This window comes from Tympanuchus pallidicinctus, unplaced genomic scaffold (genome assembly GCF_026119805.1).
Source record: "Tympanuchus pallidicinctus isolate F22 unplaced genomic scaffold, pur_lepc_1.0 scaffold20, whole genome shotgun sequence".
In the NCBI taxonomy this organism is placed as follows: Eukaryota; Metazoa; Chordata; class Aves; order Galliformes; family Phasianidae; genus Tympanuchus; species Tympanuchus pallidicinctus.
Window position 1 is genome coordinate 5,751,769 of NW_026294722.1, and position 19,976 is coordinate 5,771,744.

Below are 19,976 nucleotides of genomic sequence, written 5' to 3' on the forward strand. Positions count from 1 at the left end.
AATCTGGCAAATTATTTCAAACAACAGAGATGGATATGAGGAAGAACAGACCCCACGCTAACAGAGCCCAGACTGTAAACTTGGCTACTCACTTTGTATCCCTTATGTAAACTCGGAAGAGTAACGTATTTATAGCCTCTTGACGTAAGTATCCCCAGTGAAATATGGGATGCAATAAATATTCTGCCATCTCAGGAAGCCTTCAGGACCAAACAGTACCGAGATGCTGCAAAGACAAACCCTATGCAGCTAACGAGTGTTGGGGAGCTGCCAGCCAGCTGAAAACATCACAAGTGAGAGAAAGCATGGAAACAGCCTTGCTGGTAACGCGGAGAGAGTTTTATTGACACAATCACAATGCAAGGTCACTGAATAATGCCTTCTAGCTCTTCACGGCACCTTAAAACATCCCTTCCACCCATCAGGTTGGAGTTTGGTCAGCTTTATCCCAAAGTTTTGTTGTTTGTCAATGATTTCCTTCTGTTCATTTTATTTTATTTCTTTCCTTTATGATGTAAAGATGAGCTCTGGGCCCCTCTCCCTGTCCCATGCTGCCAGCACTGCTTTTTACAGAATTACAGATAACACAGCACTTCCACGTTAAAACAAAATGAGTTCATCACCGTTTTTAAATAAGGATGTCATTTGTAAATGCTTTATTCATAATTAATGGAATTATTGCTGGGTGTAGCCACATTCCTCATCCGTGTACTGTAAGATCTGTTGTAGAGTGCATTAGTAAAAAGCTTTATAGATGGGGATATGACAAGCTGACTGCAAAGTATGTTATGGGATGCAATGTAGCATTGTTGTAACAATCTTTATGCAAGATTTTAAGCTATCAGTCAGCTGGGGGCTGATAGTGTAAATGTTAATAATTAATAATAGGATAATGTTGATAACTAATTAATAGTAAATGATGAGTATGGATTTTTTTAGTTAGTACTATGCTAATATGCATTATTCACTGAATCATAAAGTCATGTTAGAGATGAGAAAGTCTCGCTAGCTGTCTCCAGCTGTGTCACTCATGAGTGAATGCTGCTCTTTCTATGCATTTTCCAAATGGCAATTTTCCTCCAGCTTTCTGGCTCAAATCACTTGGCTAAGAGGTATTTAGAAAGAAAAAAAACACAACGTCAGAGCTCTGCATATCTGTGCACCAGAGTAATGTGTAGTCATGGCCTTAGGGACGCGCATGCGACAAACCTACCTGCCCTAAGAGTGACCTGCTGCCTCTACAAGGAAATCGTTCACAATGAAGGAATGGGCTCTGCAGATTTCTTGCAATCCTTTGTGGCATCCTCCTGCAATTTAAAGCCATTAGGCACGCTTACCTTACACTGAGGGTAAGGGAAGGTCCTTGAGCTGGGGAGAAACACAGGGGTTATGTGAAGGTGGTGATGCAGCAGAAAGTTTAGCAGGGAGCTTTAAGGATGGCTCCACACCATTTTCCTTTTTTTTTTTTTTTTTTTCAGATGGCATTATCTCTTTTTCTATGTGCTAGGCAGGATCAAAGCCGGTGTGACATCATGCTGGCTGCTCAGGGATGGGAAATGCCAAGAGCAGCATCAACACTGGGATTTAGAGCCCACTGCAGTTCAATGTCCCCAGGAGGCTCCCAGCAGGGATATCCTCAACTCCAGTCCCATCATGGCCCATTCGTCCCATGCTCAGGTGGGTTTCCGTAGTGCTGAATCCATTGCCTGGCTCATATCTGTCCTCACTGAACCAAATGGGTAATTATCCATCTCCAGTTCCAAAGACTGAGATGCTGGATATCTCCTACCTGGTGCTCAGCTGATTTGTAGATGACCACAGCCAAAGGCATAAGGTATATCGAGCACTCTAGGGTTCTCTTCTCTCTGATGAGGATGGATGCATTTGAACCTTCTTACAAAATGCTGGTTCTTTAAATCATGCCCATATCCACCCAGGTTCACGTCTGACAATGCATGAACATGTCTTAAGGACAAATGCAAGAGCAAACTTTGGCAAACTAACCAGCGATAGGTGATGCTGATGTTGGCTTGTTGAAGGAACTGATACAGGGAGCATTCATTGGAAAAATGGGAGTCCTATGAGTTGATCTAGCTTGCCTTTCCTATCCCTTTTCCCTTCCCTGCCTCTCAGATCAGGTGTTTGGCTTTTCAGAGCTTTCACTTCAGCCAAATCTGCAAGCACATTTTTGGGTGGATGTCACCAGGATCCACTTCCTCTTGGCCCACAGACAGTCTGTCTCTTATCTCACTTACATTAGTATCAATTATTTACAGCAGTAACGTTAAATCATGAAAACGAGGTTGCAGCAAAGCTGTGCCTTGGCTAATACCCCACACTGCCTGCAGCTTCCCGAGCCCATGGGCTGCCTGCATTTAACCTTCCAGAGATGTGATCCTGGATGTATTCCACATCTCATGGCCGCAGGCTAGAGGGGCAAGGCACCCACATCCTCTATGGCATTTTTCTCCTTCCTTCTGCCAGTGCCATAGCACTTCTCAAAGTCTATCATTTGGGGGAAAGAAGCTCCCTCTGTGCCCACTCCCATGCTGTGAGGCACACGGTCCCTCACCAACTCCTTCAACAACTGCCTGCATAAGGGATTTTTTTTTTGGATGCATAGTATTTAACCATGAATAATTAAAATCTCTGTGAAATAGAGTCATTATACAGCTTAGGACAACATAAATACAAGCGTCTGGGCTCTGCTCATAACTTTACTTTGGATCCAGGACAGCAGAAGTGCTTTACCTCTGTTGGAAAGTGCACCACTGAGTGAGGTGACGCTCAGTCTCCTGACCTTGAAACAGTGCCTACATTTAGATTTCCAGTAATTCAGTATTTTTCATCTAAATCCATGCTTGCACCAGAGGAGTTGTTCTTTTCTAGTTGTGTTTCAACTGCTCACCTGGCACATTCCCATTCTGCTAGCTGCAGCTCTGGGAAGTGAAAAGAAACCTGAGGAGGTAAAAAGAGCAGAAGAAAAAAAACGAAATTTGGATGTAGATACTGTGCAGGAAGTGAGGTGACCCCTAAATCGTAGAATCATGAGTCATAGCACCATTAAGATTGGAAGAGAGCTCTGAGATCCCCAAGTCCAACCCCAGCCCGCCCCGCCGTGCCCACTGCCCACGTCTCTCAGTGCCACATCTCCATGTTCCAGAACACCTCCAGGGACAGTGACCCTACCAAACCCTACCACCCCCCTGGGCAGCTGTGCCACTGCATCACTAATCTTTCTGAGAGGAAATTTTTCATAATATCCAGTCTGTCCCTTCCCTCGTGCAACTTATACAGCTGCCTGCAAGGTTCTGTTGAGCTGAGGCAGAGCTTGCCTTGGCCAGACCTTTCTCATTGCTCAGGGCATGCTGAGGCATCGAGCAAGCTCCAAGTTCAGCTGGTGCTCTGCTGTTACTCACCTGTGGGATTTAGGGGAGATGCAGGTACCCCACAAGGGAGGATGGAGAACAGGAAGGCTTTTTAAATGTTGAGCTCCTGTGAGTCACTTCATTAGTCCTGGCTCTGCTTGACCCTTCTGCTGTTATATCAGCCCAACTGTTTATTTTGCTCATAAAGCTAGAACAAGATCGATTGCTTTGTCTCGAGGTCCTTTATGCATCTTGGCGCCCACTGCAGCCCCGCCGTTAGCAGCAGGCCTAATGCAAATTGAATCTTTGGGAAACGGGCAGTTCGGAGCTGCCCATCTTCCTCCTTTTTCCTGCTTAAATTTCATCTATTGCATTTAAAATAGAAATTTTATCTGTTTATTCTAAACATAAATATGCAATTTTCTTGCTCTCTATATGTGCATGGTGTGTCTCTGTTGTAGACACATATATGTGATCAATAACCATCTCTTGCTGGGGATTTAAATATTAGTTTTCCAAATCCAGTCTAGAGCACCAGATTTATTTTTATGAAAATATACCCTTCCTTGCTTAAGGAGGGATATTAATTATAGATGCAAACCCATAAATCTTCCGGATTTAGGTGAGATATTTGCTGGATTATAAATATGAATTGGAGATGAGGGTCTTGCTCTTCCTATTATTACTATTATTATTACTTACTGGTTATTATTTTCGGTGTGATCAGTATCTTCGGGTGGGTCAAATATTGCTGGGGAATGGGGAGCTGAGCCTTCTAAGGGTGCGCATGCTGAATTAATTAAAATGTTTTCTATTCCATCCCTGCTCTCCACTGCGCTTCGCAGCCTGGTGAGTCATTAAACACCCTGTTCAGATCACTTCCTTTTCTCTCCATCCTTCTTTTGGTACCTGTTTTCATTGTGCTGCTTTTGCCAGATCATATCAAGCTCCCTAGTGTTTATTAATAATGTCCCACATGCTATTGACAATCTGCTGTTGTTTCCAAGGGTTTGCTTCAAAACCGGTCTTGGACAGCAGTGAAACCAGTGGCCATCAGGCACCCCAGAGTCACCCAGGGCTTTGGCACAGGTAACAATATTCTTCTCCTCCGTTTATTATGACAAATGTGGGAACAACAGTAGTTTTCCAGATGGGCTGATCCCTTCCAACGCAAAACATTCCATGACTCTGTGATAACTGCACATTTCTTGCTAAGTCAGTGCAAACTGAGATAGGAGTAAGTTTCAGTGATTCTCCCAGGCTTCACCAAGTGCTCCGAAGCCAAGAGGCATTTCTAAATCCCAACTAACAGGAGTTAAATGGAAGACTTCACCAAGAATCTCAGGGCTTTCTTCTTCCCTGCTGATCCCTCAACCATGGGCTGCAAAAGGTGAGATGCTCACGGGCATTAGCAGCAGCAAGAGGGATGGAGCAAGGATGTTGTGCATCAAGAGAGGTTCCTGCAGGCAGCTCTGGCAGTGCAGTAATATAGAGGGCTGCTGACCAAAGGAAAGCACACGGTGGGATCTCAAGTTGATTTAATGTAACACCCTACCCTGAAATTAATAGGACCTTGCATGCCAGAACTGAAAAGATAGGGCACTGTATAAGGTCTGCTTTTTTAAATTAGAGTCCCCTGCTTAAATAAATTAAGTGAGCTGTCAGTATATTAAATGATTTAATGCCTTCTCTAGTTTTGCAGTGGAATCCTAATGAAAATACTCTTCAATATAAAACGCTGGATAAATTAAATGGTGAAGTGTTTTAATAAATGGTCTGTTGTTATGGTGAACCACATTAAAGTAATGTTTATCTGTATGATAATGATGTTGCCCTAGCTTTAAAACCATTTCTGCTGGTTCAGGCTTCTTCAGATAAAATATAAAAGCTGAGTTGTTGTCCAGTTCAAAAGCATCTGCATGGTTCCCGGACCCAACCCTGAAATCAATGCTGGCCAACACAGAGCTGGATTCAGTGGTGCTTGGAGCAGAGGACTCTTGCACATTTGCCCCATCGTGTCAGTAGGGGGATGAAGCAGAGCCTCCAAGCTGCAGAGTTGAGGCCTTATATGTACAGTGGGATGGGTTTAGTTATTAATGAACTACAGTGAAACAGTGAGTAGGCTGTGGAGGAGCTTAAAATCTTTGCTGATCTCATTACAGGTTAAGATAACAAATTATATGTCTTTTATATCCTTTATATAAGGTAAAGGCCTGCTTTTAAAGGTAAAGACATTATGAGAAGATAAAGTCCCTTTTATATAAGTTGGTTATAAAACAATTTTTATTTTCTTGCTTTTGGGTATCAGTTCTTATTTGACCTCTTTCACCTATCACATTTCTTTGGAAGGAAAATTCTCCCCTCATGCTATTTTCAGAGCCTGAAAACCCAGAAATAATGTCTTAGTGCCCAAATTAATATTACATTAATAATAATAGTATTAATAAAATATACCTGTTTGTTCCCAGCTGCACTGTAAGATGTCATCAGGGCTTGCAAACCAGCCCCAGGAGAAGCCAACGGGTAGTTCTGGAGATGCCCAAGAGGTGTCTGCACCAAGGGCTTTTGTGAGGAATTTCCATGAAAGGAGAAATTCCAGCAGCTCCTGAACCACACAGCCATTCCTCTGCAAAGCTGAGGGGTCTGTGAGAGTCACCACTGAGGTTCATCACAGTCCGAAAGGAGGGAGTCGTCTCACTCAGTGCTCAGGGGTGATGTCTTAAGTACTCATAATTAAGGCCGTTAGGAAATCAAGGAAGGAGAATCCTATTAAGGCTTTGAGGGTCTCTGAGTGTTCATTTAAAGAGTGATCTTTGGTGGATCTGAGATACACACAAAAACAAAATGAAAATAAATCCTCTGTGAATTTGAAATGGTGAAAGATGGCGAAAATACTTGTTGGGAAGTTGTTCTGATGATAATTCTGTCCATTTAAGGAGTGCACTTGTCCCAGCTCCTGTCCACTGAATTTCGCAGTGTCAGCTTGCAGTCACCGCCTCTTTTTATCGCTCTGTCTGCTCGATTGAAGAGCTTTCCATTTCTGTCTGTCTGAGCACATCTGGATTGTCATTAAACCATCCCTTAACCTCCTCTTTGTTAAGCTAAGCGCATTGGGGTCCTTGAATCTGTCACTATAAGGCATGTCTTGCAACGCTTCAGTCATTCTTGTGTGCCTCCTTGGAGCCCTCTCCCATTCATCAACATCCTTCTCCAGTTGCAGGCACCAGAAATAGCTGCAGGGTCCCAGCAGATGTTACACCAGAAGTATTCCACTTTGCTATTTGTTTGAGCTTCCAGTGTTGTGCTATAGGATCTCTCCTCCCCCCAGATGCCATGAAATTCCAGTTCCCAAGTGTGGATTTGTATGCGCGTGTGTTGAACTGGATGGTTTTTGCTTCTATCTGGCTCAGGAGGACACTGATCCCCAGCCCCACCATGATCCAAATCGAACTCATCAGCAAGCTTTGATTGTAATTAGTTTTGATTTTCTACCATTTTGCTAAAAGTGATGAACTGAAACACAGCCACTTGTGATGAGTGTCTGCACGCAGCCGTACATTTAAACATATCGGTGGGGTTTTCATCCGTTTAGTGCCTGCCGTGTTGATTTTACATTGTTTTAGCTTCCTAATAAATGAGACAACATTAAGTCAAACGCCTTGCAGAAGTCAAACGTAACAGTGCTGATGAAATGTACTAAATCAATCAAATCTATAATCACATTCTTGAAAAATTATATCAATTTCGTTTAATAAGATATATTTTCCATTAACTCATGTTGATTGTAATTAATTATTCTCCTTAAATTGTTATTAATCAAGTCCCTTATCAGCTCTTCCATTATTTCTCACAAAATCAACATCAGATAATCAGATTTATAATTACGAGCGACGTTCCTGCGCTGGCACAAAGTCAGCAGCACTCGGGTGTGCTGCACTCTTGGAGTTTGGGGCACGAGTTGGAGCTGGAGATATTTCTCATAGTTCTGTGACATTGCTAATTTACTTAGCTTTTCCCCCGAAATTAGAGGAATGAAATATTTAGTGTCTGCCTTTTATGTATTTCCTTTTTATCGTCCACTATTCTGTCTAGACAACTGCACTCAGCCACTGATATCTAAAAACCACATCCCTGCTGCTCTCGGCTCTGCTAGCAGAGGTCTCACCTGCCGGCCTTCTGCTTGCTGTTGGTTAACACATTTTCCCTTTGTGTGAATGTAGACCTCCCCTTCCTCCCCTCCGAGTCGCTGCTTTAACCAGAATAACCTTCTCTCTCTGAGCTCTGAGATTTCATTAGATGCCCTAAAAGCCAGAGTGCTTTTAAACAACGAGTTGCCAAATATCACACACATTTTCTCTTCAAAATGCTACAAGTGACCTGGCTTACAGTGTTGAAAAGTGTCTGCTATCAGCTCAGGCTTTGTTCTGTCTAAGCCCTGCACATGAGATGGAAATGGCATCCCCTCTATGTTGGCTGTAAGTGGTTTTTAGAGCTGTGATCAGCTCTTCAGCTGTCAAGACCATCCTGCAGAGAATCCTCCTGATTTTGGTTAACAACGACTTCTATAAATTCCCAAAATTGGCAACACAAGCCCTCCAATTCACGTCATTCCAGGTCAGGTTTTCCAGGACAATGTATAGGAATTTTTCTTTAATATTTCTGGTTTCTGGTGAGATTTGAGCAGTGTCATCCATTTACTTCAGGTCACTTTCCCTTGAGCTCCTAGTGACTTGGATGGCAGCAATGTCACTTCTCATATTGATTGTCCCTCCTACACCTTCTTTGCCCAGTCAGTTGTTTTTTTTTTGTTTTTTTTTTTTTTGCAGATAGGTTCCAACTATTGATTTTAATATTCCAGGCACATGGATTTTCTCCCCAAGTTTCAGTCATGCTCTCCAGATAGAATTTGTACTCATAAATTAGTCGTTCCCACTCTTTTTTATGGCTCAGCCCTCCTGCGCTGCCGTACAGGCAATTAAAGTTCTTCTCGCATCCTTTCGTGTGTTCATTAGCTCTCTCCTCATCATTTTCTTCCTAGAGCCAGAGACGGGGACGGATGTGGAATGAATTCTGTTTCCTCACTGCTTTCCAGTGCCTGTTTCTCCAACCCAGTCCAAGCATCCCTCCCAAAAGCTACAGCCCACAGAGCCCTCAGGAGCACCACAGCAGAAGGGAAAACCTCTGCTGATCACAGCACTGACAAGTTTTGCTGGCGATGGTTGGACTAGATGATCTTAGTGACCTCTTCCAAACCCCACAATTCTATGATTTTGGGGTCATCATGGATGTAGAATGATTCAAAACTCCATTGTGCAACAGTGTCTGATCTCCCACATTCTTTTGGCAGCCAATTCCCCAGCTCTGCCCTACAGCAACCGCTCCCCAGGCACCCAGAGCCACAAGGAAAAACCATCTGGATTGTGCTCTCTTGCTTTCACGCCTATGGGGGATTTTCTGGGATTTTGCAAACCCCGCGGATTTGGGGGCAAAGCCAACAGAGAGGCAGACCTATGCTTAGGGCACCTGCACAAGCTAGCCTGCAGGCTTACAGCTTCACTGTGGTTTGAGGTTTGAAGGTTTCTTTTCACCTGCTCATCTCCCGCTTTTGTGAACAACAGCAACAAAACACACAAAAATATCCCTCAGAAAATCCAACCATTCTTGCTCTTGCAGGTCCTGAACTGTCTGCCTCCAAGGGCGGAACAGAGACTTTAAGAACTCTCCTGTCTGGGTGATTTTATTTATATTTGATGCATTTTAATGCAGAATGGGCAGAGAAGAGCTGCTTTAGAGCAAAATCAAAGCAAAGCAGTTCTGCAGGTCTGGCCCTCACTGGGCTCATTGTTGGGATGTGCCCATCACCCCCTCTTCAAAATAACCCCCTGCATCTCCTTTCATCTAACAGAACGTTTGGGTGCATATCTGCAAGTGAAGAAGTACAAGAGAAGGAAGCATAAGGCTGTAAAATAAACGTGCTACAAAATGCCTCCAGGTTGCTCTAAATTATGCATCCTTCCTGTTAGGAGATGTTCAAGGTTGTCTTTTCCTGTGAACAGCGCTCCTCCTGGGTCCTCACCTTCATTTGCTGGGATGCCTCTGCTCTGGGCTTGCAGTTACATCTCCTTCCCTTTCGCTGCCTTTACAACCATTTCTTTGCCACCTTTTATAATTCAGAACACGACAAATGAATTCCCATCTCAGCTCAGCACTCAGATGATGGGAAAGGGATAAACGGTCCCTGGTAGCAGCTCAGTGCATGGTGAGCATCACTGCAGCCCTGTGCAGTGCTTTTTCCCTGTGCACATGCAGGACAGATGGGCACAGAAGTGGAACAATGCTCACAGCCCCGGTCCCTGGTGAAGAGCTGCAAGCATCACTGGAGCAAACCATGGTCAAAAAACTCACAGACTCTTCTGGGAAACAGCCCAACCCTCTCATTTCTGAAATGTGTTTGGCACGTCTCACTTTTGCTTTTTGTTTCTAAAGGATAGTTGCTATTCTTTTTATTAAACCTCTAAATTTCATTAGTTTGCACTTACCAAAATAAACCTGGCATCACTAGTGAGTTCTCCCGCGACTGTGCCATCGATCTGATGCAGCCCCACGTCACACCTGGCACGGTGACAGCCATATCCCTCCATGCTGAACACAGGCACCCGCTCTGCCTGGGGGCTGAGAAGGATTTTCATGGAGTTCTGTGATGAGGAACTTTGCTTCAAAGGTTTCAAGGGGGAAAAAAAGAAAAAAAAAAAAAAAAAAAGAGAGAAAAAAAAAAAGAGAGGTTGATCGTAAATTTAATTCCTGTATCTTAGTCATTTCTGGGCCATGGGTCATTAGGCACACATTAGTGCCGTGGGCATTTTTCACAGGGGCTGCACCAGCAGAAAGAAGCTGGGTTTTGCAAAGCCAGGGGTGAGAGATAGATCCACGTGCATGGGAAAGCTCAGTCCCACGCTCAGCCCCGCGGTGCTGGGAAGTTCCCCCAAATACTCCTGAGGTCCGTCTGTCCGCAGGCGTGACAAACAGCCAGGGGAAGCAGGCTCCTTTAATGGCTTCCAGCATTTTATTTATAGCCCCTACGAATAAGTGCAGCTGATACTTAAGATCGGCGGATTTAATGACAGCGAGCTGGCGAAAGGCCAGGGCTGCAAATAGCGCCGCTAAAAGTCCTGTCTGCTATAAAATTTGTTTAATGCAAGAAATCATCCCGTGCAGGTTTTTTGGCTGGCGTTTTTATAATTAGTGGGTGAAATCGCCATTTCGCCCCTACGATCCGCCAGCACTTTATGGGATGGGGCTGGCGGTGCTGCCTTGGAGATGGATTGTCGTGCTGGAAGAGCTGCTGAAGCTTTGTCACTCCATATCAGCCCGCATTTCCTCAGGGACTCCCCATGTATGCCCACTCCCAGCACCTTTCCCTTTCCTCCAGGTGTCATCTCCCTGAGGTTTGACCAAGAGCCTGTCGCAGTTAGTGGTAAGGCAGCATGGCTGGAAGCTGAGATCTCTGGGATCATGCACTGAAGCCACCACACTTGGTTGATGTTTGATAACTTCTCCACTTTTCACTAAGGAGCCCTCAGGTGAGCACCTGCTGTGGGGTTGTAAAGGTGGGGAGATGTTTTTTCTTCCAGCACACAGCCCACCTGGCTCTCAAAGGGCTTTTCAGGGTGTTGTACAGGATAGCTTTCTCTAAGGGAGCAGTGCCATTAAAAAAAAAAAAAAATCTATTTGGGACAATAAAAGGCAAACAAAATGCTGAAAAAACTTTGAAGGGTTGGAAATCCTCCTAGGTTTTGCAGTTAAATTTACCCACGCATTCAGGAGTTCTCTATGAACTTCCCTGGGAGTCCAGAGGAGATGGGATTATCCTGAGCATCTTGATGGAGTCCAGAGGAGATGGGATTATCCTGAGCATCTTGATGGGATATTTCTTCCTTGCTGTTTGCACCATGTGATAATGTCTTCTGGACCTCCTGCCCTGCAGAGATTTTGGTCCAGCACCCTCCTGTACAGAGATGAACCATGGGTGAGCCCCGGCCAGCTCTGTGATTTAGATCACAGAACCATCGCCTGGTTGTGAGCTGGGCTGATATTTATGGACATGCTCTGAATCAGAGGTAAAATGCTGCATCTTTCATGGAAGCTGTGAGAGGTAATTAGTATCTGTCCTGTGGGATGGGGCTTAATGTTGAGGCACTTCAGGAGTGCCCTCGGTGTTCAAAGACCGAGCACCTTGCTGAACTGGGATCTGAATTCACAGGATGCATTAAATTATAATGTAAGGATGAAAAAAGGCAGAGGAAAGACGATAATTGGGCGGATTGTGCCCTTGCAAGACACCACATCCCTATTTCCAAGTAATAATTGTGTGTAAGAGAGGCACTGTGCTGGCTGCAGGTGTCTTCAGACCTTGAAGGCTTTTGGAACAAAAATCCAGGAGGGCTGACTCCCATGGGACTGAGACTTGCAGCTTGAGATCCTTCATTTCAGGTCATCGCTTCTTCTGCTCCTCTTAGCGAATATCATAAATACTGATGCTTTGCCCCAAAATTGTATGCACAGAAATTGAGGACTATTTGAGGGCATGAAATAACCTGAGTTTTTCTGGCCCAGATGACTAATTTCACAGTATTCACCCAGTTCTGGTAGAGTATCCATTTTGCTGGACTAAACCCCATCATATTATAACCTCCTAGCCTACTGGGCTCATCTCCAGAGCTCAAAGCTCTTTGGTTTCCTTGCCTCTCTTCTACAACTTATTTAATTTATTTCCAAAAAATACTGAAATAAAAGGATTTTTAAACCAGAATAGGACAGAACTTTTTTTTTGCAGTGCACAGTTTGCTGGGTATGGCTGGAGAACCTGAACTATTGTCAAGAATGCCACTCAAATTACAATATAATTGTCTGGGAAAAAAAAAAAAAAATCTGGCAGCTAATTCTGATTGCAGTGCACATTTCTGTGCCTGTGACAAATGATTTCTAAAGTTAGCCTCAAGGACACTGAGCTTCCAAGAGGTCACCCATCCACACTGTTTATTTTACTTGCCATCCTAAAATAAGTTTTAAAAAGTGAAATTAACAGAGAGGGAAAAGAAGGAAGAAATTGTAGATGGTGTAGAGAAGATTGAAGTGTTTTGTTTTAAAAGGGGCAATGTTCGGAGTCATAAAGTATGAAATACAGGGGGGGAAGCAGATTTGGGGCTAACCTACAATATCGCATTAGGCTTTAAAGCCGTTCCAACAGACTAAGCATTTGAGAAAGAATTGGAGCTGCTCGTGATAAGTTGCTCCTCTTATCGGCAAACTGTCATCCGTCTTGAGAGAGAACATTTTGTCCACCCTACCAAAACAAGTCAGAAAAATTGGATAAAAACAAAAATATAAATCAGAATAGGAACTGGGAGCCGAACTGAAATGATGGCAATTTCCTGGCAAGAGTCACTGGATGGCTAAATGTCAGACGTGACAGCAGGAATTATCCCTGCGACGCAGGGTCAGGAGCGATGTGTGCGGGTGGTGGGCAGAGCACGGCCACTGTGGGGCACAGCCTTGGGTCAGGAGGGTTGTGCATGGGGTGGCACAGGGGTCTCAGGGGAAGAAAAATGCACAGGACGCACAGGCACAGTGTGGTGGCAGCCCCTTAGAATTTCAACTGAATGGTGAGTTGGGCTGGCCACAACTGCCCGAGCATCGATTGGCAGTGCCAGCGCTGCGCAGAGCTTGGGGTGTCTGCTAAATGAGAAGGGCAGCAGCAGGGCCCTGGGACATTACCATGGGGAAGGTGGGATCCAAACCTGCCAGCCCTGCCCCACAAATGTGTCTGAGTGCTTTTCTCCTTCACTGAATGCCATGTTCCCTCAGCAGCAGCCAGGCTGATATCACTGGAGGCAAGACCTGAATCAGGCGTGGAGAAATCAGCTATTTAAATGCACCAGAGTTGCTGTGTTCCCATTAAACCCCAAGAAACCCAATTGCAGTTTGGAGATGGAGGCACAGCGAGAGGAGGCGTGGAACACACTTCTGCACAGTCACCTAATGGGAAAAGACAGAGTCTGGGCAGAAGTGAGTGATAAAGGCATGGCAATGTCCAAGGCTTGCACAGCTCAGTGCTGCAGCAGCACCTACGAGAGCAAGCAAAGGAAGAGATGCTATCTCTGGCAAGGGAGCAGCTGAAGAACTGCTCTCCTGTGCTTTAGTTTTGAAAAGCATATATATTTTTAATTATTAATGTCGCATCAGTTTGATACACACGACACTGAGGCAGCAGAGATGCTCCATCGTTTTGCAGGGGGCTTATGGCTGCTTGTGCAAATCAATATGAACGAGCAACATCTGAGCCTTTACTTCAGCCCAGCTCAGAGCAAAGTGTCCCAACACACAAGGCTGCCTTGCCAGGTACTGACAGCCCTCCTGCATACACACAGCGAGTGCCTTGCTCAGAAATGCTGGAGGAGAGAGAGTGGAATGAGGGTCAGCAATTTGCTCCCTTTTGGAAATATCCCAACAGCAAGGATATCAAAGCTGCCCTTTAAGCAGAAGCTGATGAAAAGCTGTTACAAATTAATCTCTTAACATTTTAATTTAATGCACATTTTGTTCCAAGAACAGGGGTGACCCAGGCAAGGGTTAATCCGAGCTGTACACCTAGCACATCCACACCAGATTTGCAGCAATGTGGGTATATACATGTATTTCTATCACATATACAGATATTTCTTTATCAGAGGCATGTGGGCTGGGCAGCAGACAGGCTCTCCTCTCACCACGATGGGGTGTGGGAAGCTGCACAAATTCCATCAGGGCAACCTGCAGCCTGTCAGCACTGCAGCATCGAAGGGAGCCCCATGGGAGCAGGGACACTTTCCAGCACCACTCAGAGCCACTCCATTGGCTTCTTTATTTTTATTCTTTTTTTTTCATGTTGTAGTGCCCTAACATCGTTGTTGGTGGGAAAGAGCTGAACAACAGACAGGTTCTGACCAGCCCCTCTCTGCTATCAGTCTCACAGCAGAACTGAACTGCTTTAGTTGCACTTAGTCATGCTGTTTGTTTGTTTCCATGTTGTTATCAGACAATAAATCCAAAGCAATCACTGTCCAAATTTTTAAAGTTTTCCCGAAGGGAATGTCAATTACCTTTCCCTCCCAGCACCGTCGACCTCTGCCACATACAGATCCCACTTTTATTATGAGAAATGCAGCCACTCGCTCCAATTATTCAGCCTGCACTCTTGAGGTGAGCAAAAAAAGAGTATTCTGTAGGTACATCTGAAAAGGGCTGGCTTAAATCAGTATGGCTGTGACCCAAAGTATGAAGTACAGCCCCTCACACACAGCCTATGTGTAAAGAAGGTTTGCAGGAGGAGTGGGGCACCATTGCAGACCAAACCCAGAGGCCTCAGTTTGAGTGAAATCTCCACCCAAGGGATTACTTTCATTGCTGACGATTTGCTTGGAGAAAACAGTGCCATGACCTGGATCAGAGGCAGCCTCAGAGCCCATCGAGGGCTGCAGGAGGGATGGTGAAGTGGCTCCCTCAGTTTCCAAAGAGGAAATGTAGTTTGGGACAGGAGGAAAGTGGAGGAGAGAAGGCTTCCTCCTCTTGCTTTCCAATTCCTGAAGGGCCCAGGGGTCCTCTTTGTGGGGCATGACACAGGGAAGGAATGCCTTCAGGTGATGTTCCTCTCAGCAACTGCCCTCCTTGTGCTTCATATCGCCATCCCTACCTGACTCTCTCTGTGGGCTGCCTACTCCTTCTACATTTAGATGCCAGCCCACTTCTATTCCCCAACCATCTCCTTGGCTCAGTCACCTCAAGCACAGAGCCCCGTCAGGTGCCAGCAGGTGCAGGTTGGTGAATAGATCGGTGATGGGCTGGAGGGTGGATGCCAGGAATGCCTTTCAGGAGCATCTCCACACGTCTTGCCATCTATTTGTTATCCACAGCAGAAGCTGAGCACTGATCCTATTGTGGCAGCCACAGGTCATAGAATCATAGAACATCCTGAGTCAGAAGGGACCCATGAGGATCACTGAGTCCAGCTCCATCACCTCTGTATAGAATGCAATGTAAATGACTAAAACAGAAAAGCAAGGCATAGATAGAAGAAAGAGCAACAACGCCTTCTCCTCCATTCAGCCAATAATTCCAGCTACACAAAGTGTTCAATTTTTGCTGATGCCATATATTGGTTTGTCCATAAGATGATCTCAAAGCCACCGTGTGCTCTGAATTTTGATGGGAAATTGTGGTGCCATGTGAGGGTGTGCTCCCCAAAGCTCCATAGGGTGTGCAGGAGGGATGCAGTCCGATACAGCACGATAATGGTTAAGGGAGAGATTTCAGGAAGGAGAACAGAATAGCAGTGAGTGAACTTTGCAGATAAATTATAGCTAAAGAGGAATGAAACATTATAGTTTCAATTACTGCTGTGCCCAGCCACGCAGGTAGTAATTCAAACAAGAAACAATTGGCGGATTGTCACCCTCAAATCAGACACATACCATTTAATTCCATTTACTGAGGGTTCACTGACTGTATTTTGAATCAAATACAGCCATTAATGTGCAAAGATCTGAAAAATGCATGTGTCCCTTTTACAAATGTGACAATGAGACGCTAATTCCTGTAAAACCCTTTTTTCTTCAGGTTGGACTGTTCCTATTGCCTTTAGTTATGCAGATATTACTTATTAAGAGTTTTAATATGTCAGGCTGGTTCTTTTGAAATGGCTTGTGCCTTTTTGTTCAGAGCGTACGGAAAGCGCAGCGAAATCCATTCTTACATTCCATCATCCAAACTTAGTAAATTGATTCGAATGCAGAAAAAAAAGCTACTTTCATTAAAACAATTAAATCCTTACTATTATTGCTGTATCTGGCTATTATAGCACAAATATAAATCATCGGTTACAGGAGCTAAAAGCTTTCAGCTAGAATTGCTCTACGGTCTGCCCCATGCCTGGGCGGGGAGGAAGGATGACGTGCACCAGGCTTCTTTACGGGTGATGCTGCTGCCTAAATAAAAAAGTCAAGTCCATAAAGTGAATATTATTGTGCTGCCTTGTTTCTCCTCAGCAGTGAAGCAATGCATGCCAATGGGCAGAGCAAATGGGAGGAACAGCAGCTGGTTTGGTTTTCCGTCTCCGTGTGAACTGGGGGATGTTTTGGAAGGGGCACAAAGGTTCTGGGGGCAGTTGAGTGCTTTTGTTTTCCTTTTCTAAATGAACCATGGATCTGCACCGTCACACATTCTCCGTGGGGTCACAAAGTGTGTTGCAGAATAAAAACGGAGCTTTCCGTGATACTGCACTTGCCCTTCAGAGCTGCTTGGATTGCATCAAAGGGCAAATTGTTTAAATATAATTTTCCTGATTACTGAATAGGTCAACCGAACAGGATATGAAATGCAAAGGCTTTTCTCATCTTGCTCTTTGCATCATCGTAGGGCACACCTCGCTACAGGTGCTGCCTGTTGGCTCAAGGACACTTCCAGGCAGCAGAATATCAAAGGAGCAGCGATGGACAGCCCAGTGCATCCTGCACATTTTAAACTGCTTAAAAAGATTCTTTTGGAAAGGGAGTGTGAGGCAGGGACTGAAATCAGTGCTCAGCATGTGGATTAGACAAACAGAGTGGTCATTAGCGCTGATTGTCATTGTCACACAAGCACAGACTGTTAATTCAGCCCAGGAGTCATTAGAAGCAAGCCTGAGTGGGGAGAAGGGTTGGAGTAGATGCTGGATGGCTTGGCAGAACATGAAGAAGATCCCTGAGATCCTACACTGCTCTGGTTGTAAATTCCAAATGGAAAGTCCCAGGAATTTGCCAGGAAAAGGATAAGTCACCCATTATTCTCATTTGTGGAAAACTGTTTGAACCCAGCCTTGCTTTTCTCACCCATTCCCAAGCTGAACTCATCACCTTTTCAAGAAGCCACCCTCTCCCAGGTCAATGTCCCTTTCTCCAGCAGGCTTTTGCCCTTCTGGCACCCTCTTCTGGGTCCAATTGGGAAGGTTCCATCTTTGCTCCAATGCTTTTGCCAACGGGTGCCACCATCCAGAAAGACATTCAGTCCCAAGAAGCCCAAGAAGCCCCAAGCAAAGAGCACCCACTGCCTCACCCAGCAGCAGCGTTGCAGTCCCACAGCTGCAGAGCAGCGCCCGTTGTGCTGCGTGGGTGTCCCTTTATTGGAGTTCCTCCCACAACGTGCTTGTAATTTATTTGTATTTCCAGCAGCGATAATTGAGTTATCAATTTTGTGCTCTTTTGGGCCAGAAGCGAAGAGATCAGAGAGCTGTTTTATACACCTAATTATAGATTATTTCCCATAGCTATAAAACCACAGAGGGACAGATCCAGAGAACATCCTTTTCATCTCCACTAACTTCTCCCTTTGCTCTCTCAGACTTCGATCAGAAGGCCTCCAGACAAAACAGTTGTCAAAAGCAAGGTCTCCTTATCTCATCACAGGACAAAACCTCTCCTCATCCCAGCAGAGCCTGTGCATAGTTGTTTAAAGATCAAATTCAACTTACACTTAAGCAATCTGCTTAAGCCTTTAGCACCTCATTGAGTCCTGCTGAGATTTATTCCCTTTCTGCACACTTTGGCTATAATCTGGTTCATGACAATGGCCTGGGGGTCTGCTGAGGATGTAAAAAATTGATTTTCTTCGCCACATGCAGGCTTTGTGGGCTTGCATTTGGCATGGTCTCTCATGCCCCTGCTAGTTCCTATGCTTGGCTGCTCCTTCTTCCCGAGGCAGCTCCGAGCATCCTGCAGCATCCGCAGATCCCGCAGAGCTGCAGTGCAGAGCAGGGGTTGAGGTCCAGCATACCCTAATTTTCTATTTATGGAAAGAAATGGGAATTGTCTGTGTGTAGGTATTAAGTTTCTGGTGCTGACACGCAGAGGCCATCCAAGATGTATGACCTAGCAAATGTATTGTAACGCACACATCACATTCGTTCTCTGGGTAAATAGATATTGTCTAGGGTACATTACATCTGTGCCTTCATGTTTAATTTAATGTAAGTGAACTGCCTTAATTTCTCCAAATTGTAGTAATAAACATAACGTTAACAGTGATACTGCTAATAATTTATTTTGCAAGTGATTAATCAACAACAAACTCTTTTAATTACCTGTTCTGAAATGTCAAACTCTAAATTAATTATATGTTATTACATGAATTCATGTATATGTATACACAAATATGAATTCCAAGGGTAATTAAAATGAATAAACCGACAGATTTGGTAAAATTGTGCAGCTGAGAGAAGTTTGCTCTCTGCTGCATTTCTGCCTCTTTGCATTTCAGCCTTGGCACAAAGGGAATTAGATTCCAAGGCTCTAAGCAAGTCATTTGTGCTTCTGCAAAATATATTACCCACAGAAAGTAGCAAACCCCATGGGACCTATGCTGAGTGCTGCAAGGAGGAGAAGAAAGCAGCTGTGCTGCTCTGCTGGGGGGAATTCAGGGCATGGGGCTCATTTGGGTACTCCCCGTGCAGGAGGTGAAACCAAGCAGGGCAGAAGTGTGTGGTGTACATTTGTTGTCCTCAATAATTGGCAACAATTTTTGGAAGGAGACTGGGGGTGAAATTAACAGATTTGGGGCACAACCAAAGAGTTCTCCATTTTGTGTTCATGTTGCATCTCTCACTGCAGGCACAACACGAGGCTCTTTGCAATACCCTGCTCACCCCTGGGTGAGATTGGGAAGATCCTGCGACTGGGAGGACCACTTCTTTGCACTAGCACTCCAGACATCACAGCCAAGAGCCCCCAGCAATGTGGGGCTGTACGCCAGTGGGTCATGGAAGGACGGAGACCACCAGTTTGGAGGATCAGGGAATGAAGCCTTTAATTCAGGGGTGGACACTGTGGCAGTCCCAACAGCTTGCAGCATGGGGTGGAAGAACAGGATGATTAATGAGAGCAATGGCAAGAAGGAGCCAGGAACTAAGTAATGAGACCTTTATTTGATACATAATACAGCCGGGGCCCTCTATAAAGAGAATACCAGGAGTAGGGCTAAGTTTCACAGTTCTGGGAATGTATCAGGAAGGGGGAAAGCTTTGCTGACTTTGCAGCCAAACGCCTGGGCCATCTGCAAGTGTTGCTCACAGTGAGCATGGGACATGTTAATTTGTTCATATGTCTTCAGATGGTGGCAAGATGCCCTGACTTTTGATTTAGTGCGCTGAGTGGGTCTGTGCGATGTTGTGGGTTTAAAATGAGGTGTCCAGAGTCTGATTCAGTCACAGGATCACTGAATTCCAGCTGGGAGATGCAGAAGTCGTTATACACATACAACAAGAACTTCCAGCCAAAAATTACTTATGGTTTCAATTGAAGGAGAAGAAGTTGCTGATTGTTTAGGTATGGATGTCAGAAACGCAGCAGTTAACAGCGGAGATGAACGAGAGATTGTGAGGTGATAACTTAGATAAATTGGTATCTCATCCATATTAAGGAGACAGCTCATCCTCTGGTGCTGCTGGATGACATGAAGAGTGGAGTGTATATGGATACTAAAAAACATTGGTCTTAAAGTTAAATCCCTGAGAACCATCAGAAATAAGTCTCAGAAGCCAAAGTG

The 19,976-nt window shown here is 44.8% G+C and overlaps 1 long non-coding RNA gene across 7 annotated transcripts in view; it reads right to left on the reverse strand.

Moving 5' to 3' along the window:
* Nucleotides 1-317: 317 nt before the first annotated feature.
* Nucleotides 318-19,976, reverse strand: part of LOC128080917 (uncharacterized) — a 44,393-nt gene continuing 24,734 nt past the window's right edge. For 3 of the 7 annotated variants that reach the window (XR_008206920.1, XR_008206921.1, XR_008206917.1), the window contains exon 3: nt 318-10,081. This is a non-coding gene — a long non-coding RNA (uncharacterized LOC128080917). The remainder of the gene's footprint in view (nt 10,082-19,976) is intronic. The other 4 variants (XR_008206918.1, XR_008206919.1, XR_008206923.1 and 1 more) reach the window with 4 other exon arrangements.